Source organism: Otolemur garnettii, unplaced genomic scaffold, assembly GCF_000181295.1.
Source record: "Otolemur garnettii isolate 467f Iridium unplaced genomic scaffold, OtoGar3 scaffold00003, whole genome shotgun sequence".
Classification (NCBI taxonomy): Eukaryota; Metazoa; Chordata; class Mammalia; order Primates; family Galagidae; genus Otolemur; species Otolemur garnettii.
This window is the reverse complement of record NW_003852398.1, coordinates 13,398,538-13,404,860: the sequence shown is the minus strand read 5'-3', so window position 1 is coordinate 13,404,860 and position 6,323 is coordinate 13,398,538. Positions and strand designations below refer to the sequence as shown.

General features: G+C 37.5%; 1 pseudogene; it reads left to right on the top strand.

Annotated features, from left to right (window-relative positions):
- Window positions 1–5,345: 5,345 nt before the first annotated feature.
- On the top strand, window positions 5,346–5,730 carry LOC100955692 (annotated as a pseudogene).
- The last annotated feature ends 593 nt before the right edge of the window (window positions 5,731–6,323 follow it).

Sequence of the window (6,323 nt, the reverse complement as noted above, 5' to 3'; positions counted from 1 at the left end):
ATAAGTCTTTAGCTCAAATAGACCTAGAAAAAAATAAGATTGAAATTATAAAAATCAGGAATGAAAGAGAAGACATCACTACCAATTTCAATGAAGTAGAAAGGGTTATAAGGGAATAGGATAAACAACTATATGTTAGCAAATTAGGTAACATGGATGAAATGGAAAAATTTCTAAAATCATGCATACTCCCAAAAAGAAATATAAAATGTGAACTACTTATAATAGATAATGATAATATATTTAGCAATTTAAAATCTTTTCCTGAGAAAAGTCCAGGCGCCCATGGTATCACAGGAGAATTCTATGAAGAACTTAAAAAAGAATCAATACCAATTCTTCGCAAACCCATTCAAACAATAGAAGACGCAGGAACAGTTTCCAACTCATTCTTTGAGGTCAGCTGTTTTTGTGACAACAAAATCAGACAAAAATATCACAAGGAAAGAAAAATAGAATAAGAATATAAGAGATAAACATTAAAAGCAAAATCTTCATCACAACACTAATACACCAAATCTAGTAACATATTAAAAGAATTGTACACCAGGACCAAGTGGAATTTATCTCAGAAATGCAAGGATAGTTCAGCCTGTGAAAATCAATGTAATATACACCACATTATCAGAATGAAGAGGGAAAAACTGTATGATTATCTCAATTGATACAGAAAAACATATGAGAAAATTTATCAATCTTTTATGATAAAAATCACTTAAACTAGAAATAGAAAAAAGAAATTACTTTAACATAACAAAGTCCATAAGTGAAAAGCCCACAGCTGGCATCACATTCAATGTGATGGACTAAAAGTTAATTCTTTTAAAATCAGGAAAATGACTGCCTACCTTCAACACATCTGTGCAACAGAGTCCTAGCAAGAGCATTTAGGTAAGAAAAAAAAAAAAAAAGTCATTTATGATTGTTAACTTCGTGTGTTGACTGAGCTAAGAAATGCCCAGATAGCTGGTAACATATTATTTCTGGGTGTGTCAGTGAGGGTGTTTCTGGAAGAAATTAGCATTTGAATCAGTAGACTGGGTAAAGATCCGCTTTTACTAATGTAGGCGGGCATAATCAAATCCATTCTTGACTGAATAGTATAAGAAAGCAGAGAAAAGGTAAATTCTCTCTTCTTAAGATGAAACATCCCTCTTCTCTTGCCCTGGAACATTGAATTGCCCCTGTGCTCAGGATTGTGGACTCCATCATTGCCCCAGATTTGTCCCCACCTTCAGTTCTCAGAGTTTCAGGCTCAGATTGGGAGTTATACCATCGGGATCTTTGTTTCTCAAGCCTTCAGATATGAACTAAATTATACCACTGAATTTCTTGGTCCTCGACCTTGAGATAGAAGATCATGGAACCTCTCAGCCTCTAAAATTATATGAGCCAATTCTCATTTTATACATCTGTATGTCTGTGTGTGTATATGTATGTATATAGGCACATACAGACACACACAGATGTGATGTAATTGTATGTCTTCTATTAGTACTATTTCTCATTTTACACATAGGTATGTCTGTATGTGCATATACTGACTAATACAGCATCCAATTTGGAAAAATTAAAAAATAGTAAAATTATCCCAGTTCACAGATGACATGAAAAAACTCTAAAGATTTCACAAAAATTTCTTATAATTCAGAAAAGTTTCAAGATACAAAACCAACACACAAAAATCAGTTACTTTCCTATATGCTAACAATGAACAATTCAAAAAGGAAATTGAGAAAACAGTACCATTCACAATACCTTCAAAGAGAGCAAAGTACTTAGGAATAAACTTAACCAAGGAGGGGAAAGACTTGAACACAGAACACTATAAAATACTGTTAAGAGAAATTAGAGGAACCACAGACGAACCTTGCTTATTGCACTTTACTTTATTGCTCTTCACAGATACTGAGCGTTTTACAAATTGAAATTTGGTGGCAACCCCTGCATCTGGCAGAACTTTTGGTGCCATTTTTCCAACAGCATGTGCTTCCTTCATGTCTCTGTCACATTTTGATTACTCTTACATTTCAAATTTTTTCATTATTATTACATCTGTTATGACAACTTGTGATTGGTGGTTTTTCATGTTATCATTATGACTGTCTGGGGGCACCACAAACCACATCTATGTAAATGGCGGCTCGGCGCCTATAGCTCAACCGGCTAAGGCGCCAGCCACGTACACCTAAGGTGGCGGGTTCGAATCCCCAGCCCGGACCCGCCAAACAACAATGACGGCTGCAACCAAAAAATAGCCGGGCGTTGTGGTGGGCGCCTGTGGTCCCAGCTACTTGGGAGGCGGAGGCAGGAGACTCGCTTGAGCCCGGGAGTTGGAGGTTGCCGTGAGCTGTAATGCCACGGCACTCTACCCAGGGGGACAGCTTGAGGCTCTGTCTCAAAAAATAAATAAATAAATAAATAAATAAATAAATAAATAAATAAATAAATGGCAAATAATCCAAAACGATCGCTCCACTGACTGCCCATTCCCCTGGCTCTCTCCCCCTTCTCAGGTTTCCCTATTCCCTAAGACATAGTATCAAAATTAGGCCAATTAATAATCCTACAATGGCCTTTAATTGTTCAAGTGAAAGAAAGTGTCACACATCTATTTACACCATGATTTAATGAATATTTTAAGTCCACTGTTGAGACACTGTGATCTGGGAAAAAATCAATCTTTTTAAAATAGCACTGCTCATGGACAATGCACCCTGTCACCTGAGACTCTAATGGAGCTGTAAAGGGAGATTAAGATTGTTTTCATGCCTGATAACACAATATCCTTTCTGCAGCACCTGGATCAAGGAATAATTTCTACCTTCACATCCTATTACTTAAGAAATATACTTTTTTTCTTTTTTTGAGATGGGGCCTCAAGCTGTCCTCCTGGGTAGAGCGCTGTGGCATCACAGCTCACAGCAACCTCCAACTCTTGGGCTCAGGCAAGTCTCCTGCCTCAGCCTCCCAAATAGCTGGGAACACAGGCACCGGCTACAAGGCCTGGCTATTTTTTGGTTGCAGCCATCATTGTTGTTTTGGCGGCCTGGGCTGGATTCAAACCCGCCACCTTAGGTGTATATGGCTGGTGCCTTAGCCACTTGAGCCATAGGCACTGAGCCAAGAAATACACTTTTTAAGACTATGTCTGCCACAGTACTCCTCTAGTTGGTCTAGACAAAGTAAATTGAAACCGTTCTTGATGCCATGCACATATTCTTCATGGGAGGTGGTCAAAACATCCATATTAACAGGACTTTAGAAGAAGTTGACTCCAATCCTGATGGATGACTTTGACAGGGTCAAGACTACAGTGAAGGAAGTCACTATAGATACAGTGGAAATAGGAAGAGAACTAGATAAGCAGTAGAACCTGAAGATGGGACTAAATTGCTACAATCTTATGATAAAAATTGAACGGATATGAGTTGCCTCTTAGAGATCAGCAAAGAAAGTGATTCCTTCAGAAAGAATTTATTCCTGGTAAAGATCCTGTGAATATTGCTGAAATGACAACATAAGATTTAGAAGCTTAGGTTTGAGGGGATTGACTCTGATTAGGAAACAAGTTCAACTGTGGATAAATTGTTACCAAACATCACATGGTACAAAGAAATCTTTCATGAAAGGAAGTCAATTCATGCAGTAAACTTCATTATTGTCTTATTTTTTTTCTTTCTTTTTTTGCAGTTTTTGGCTGGAGCTGGGTTTGAACCCACCACCTCCAGCACATGGGGCCTGTGTCCTACTCCTATGAGCCACCTTAATGTCTAGTTTTGAAAATTGCCACAGCCACCCTAACCTTAAGGAACCACCATATTAATGAGTCAGCAACCATCAGTACTGAGGCAAAAGATCCATTAGCCAAAAATCACAACTTGCTGGAGGCTCGGATGATGGTTATCATTTTTATCATTAAAATATTTTAAATCCAGATATGTAAATTGGTTTTTTAACCTACTGCTATTGTAATAATATAAGCTATTAATAGACTTAATATATTTAATTGACCACAGTATAGTGTAAGCATAACTTTTTTACTATTTTGTATTGTGCAAAGACTAACTTTGAATAAACAATTTTTTTATGCACTGGGACACTAAAAGTGTCTGGAACTCTCTTTCTTACAATATTTGCTTTATTGCAGTAGTCTGGAACCACCTGTGAGATCTCAGAGGTACACCTGTACAAATAAGTGGAATGATACCTTGTATTCATGGGTTGGAAGATTTACTATTTTTAAATGTCCACACTGTCCATAGCCATCTACAGATTCAAAGAAATCTCTATAAAAATCCCCAGGAACATTTTTTGTAGAAATGAAAAAAAATCCATCCTGAAATTTATATATAATCTCAAGGAATTTTGAATAGCCAAAGCAATCTTTAAAAGTAAAAACAAAGTTGAGTGTCTCATACTTTTTAATTTCAAAACGTACTTTAAAGCTATAGCAATTCAAATAGTGATAGGCTCAGCACCTATAGCTCAGGGGCTAGGGTGCTGGCCACATACACAGGGGCTGGTAGGTTCAAATCCAACCCAGGGCCTGCCAAACCACAATGACAACTACAACAAAAAAATAACCAGGTGTTGCAGTGGGCACCTGTAGTCCCAGCTACTTGGGAGGCTGAGGCAAGAGAATTGCTTAAGCCCAGGAGTTTGAGGTTGCTGTGAGCTATGATGTCACAGCACTCTACCAAGGGCAACATAGTGACACTGTCTCCAAAAATTGAAAACTATACATACACAAGCAAAGTAATAAATTTGGACTATCATTTTACATCATATACAAAAATTTACTCAAAATATCTAAGACCTAAATGTCAGGGCTAAACTATAAAACTCTCAGAAAAACACATAGGAGAAATCTTTATAACATTGGATTTGGCAATAATTTATTGGATATAACGCTAAAAGCATAGACAACCACAACAAAAATAGATAAATTATGCTACATCAAAATGAAAAACTTAGTGCATCAAAGGAGACTTTCAATAGAGTTAAAAGGAACCCTATGGAATGGGGGGAAATATTTGCAAATCATATGTATGGTAAAAGGTTAATATCCAAAATACGTAAAGAATTTCTACCACTCAAAAATAACAATGAAAAGCCACATAAAAATAAAAAATATGTTAAAATAGGGTAGGCCAGGCTTGGTGTACGTGCTTTTAGTCCCAACTACTCAGGAGGCTAAGGCAGGAGAAATGCTTGAGCCCAGGTGTTTAAGACCAGCCTTGGCAACCTGGTAAGACCCTATCTGTTAAAAAAATAAAATAGTAAAGAACTCAATTAGATATTTCTCCACAGAAAATATACAAAAGGCCAGTAAGTCTTTCCGCCATCTTGGGGCATGTGGAGGTCTGCTGGGAACAGGACTTCTAAAAGGCAAATATGTCTGGAAGGCTGTGGTCCAAGGCCATTTTTGCTGGCTGTAAGAGAGGTCTCCGGAACCAAAGAGAGCACACGGCTCTTCTTAAAATTGAAGGTGTTTATGCCCGAGATGAAACTGAATTCTATTTGGGCAGGAGATGTGCTTATATCTACAGAGCAAAGAACAACACAGTGACTCCTGGTGGCAAACCAAACAAAACCAGGGTCATCTGGGGAAAGATAACTCAGGCCCATGGAAACAGTGGCATGGTTCGTGCCAAATTCCGAAGCAACCTTCCTGCTAAGGCCTTTGGACACAGAATCTGGGTAATACTGTACCCCTCAAGGATTTAAACTGATGAAAAGTAAATAAAAGTGGATTTGTGCTGTTGTATTAAAAAAAAAAAAAGGCCAATAAGAACATGAAAAGATGCTAATCATTAGAGAAATGTAAATCAAAACTACAATGAGAAATCGAATCACACCCATTAGGATAACTATAATTTTAAAATAAAACAGAAAATAACAAGCATAACCAAGGTTATAAAGAAATTGAAACACCTACGCATGGTTGGTGGGAATGTAAAATGGGATAGATGGTATGGAAAACAGGATGGCAGTTCGTCAAAAAATTAAAAACGGAATTACTATAGGCTCTACCCATTCCACCTATGGGCATGTACTCAAAAGAATGGGAAGCAGGTTCCCAAACAGATACTGATATTCTCACAGCAGCATTATTTATAATAACCAAAAGGTGGAGGCAAAACAAGTGTCCACCAACGAAGAGATGGATGAACAAAATGTGGTGTGCTCATATAATGGAATAACACTCGGCCTTCTAAAATCCTGATACGTGCTACAGCATAGATGAACCTCAAGGACAAATACTGTATGATTCGATTGACATGAAGTCCCCAGCAAAGTCAAACCCACAAAGACAGGAA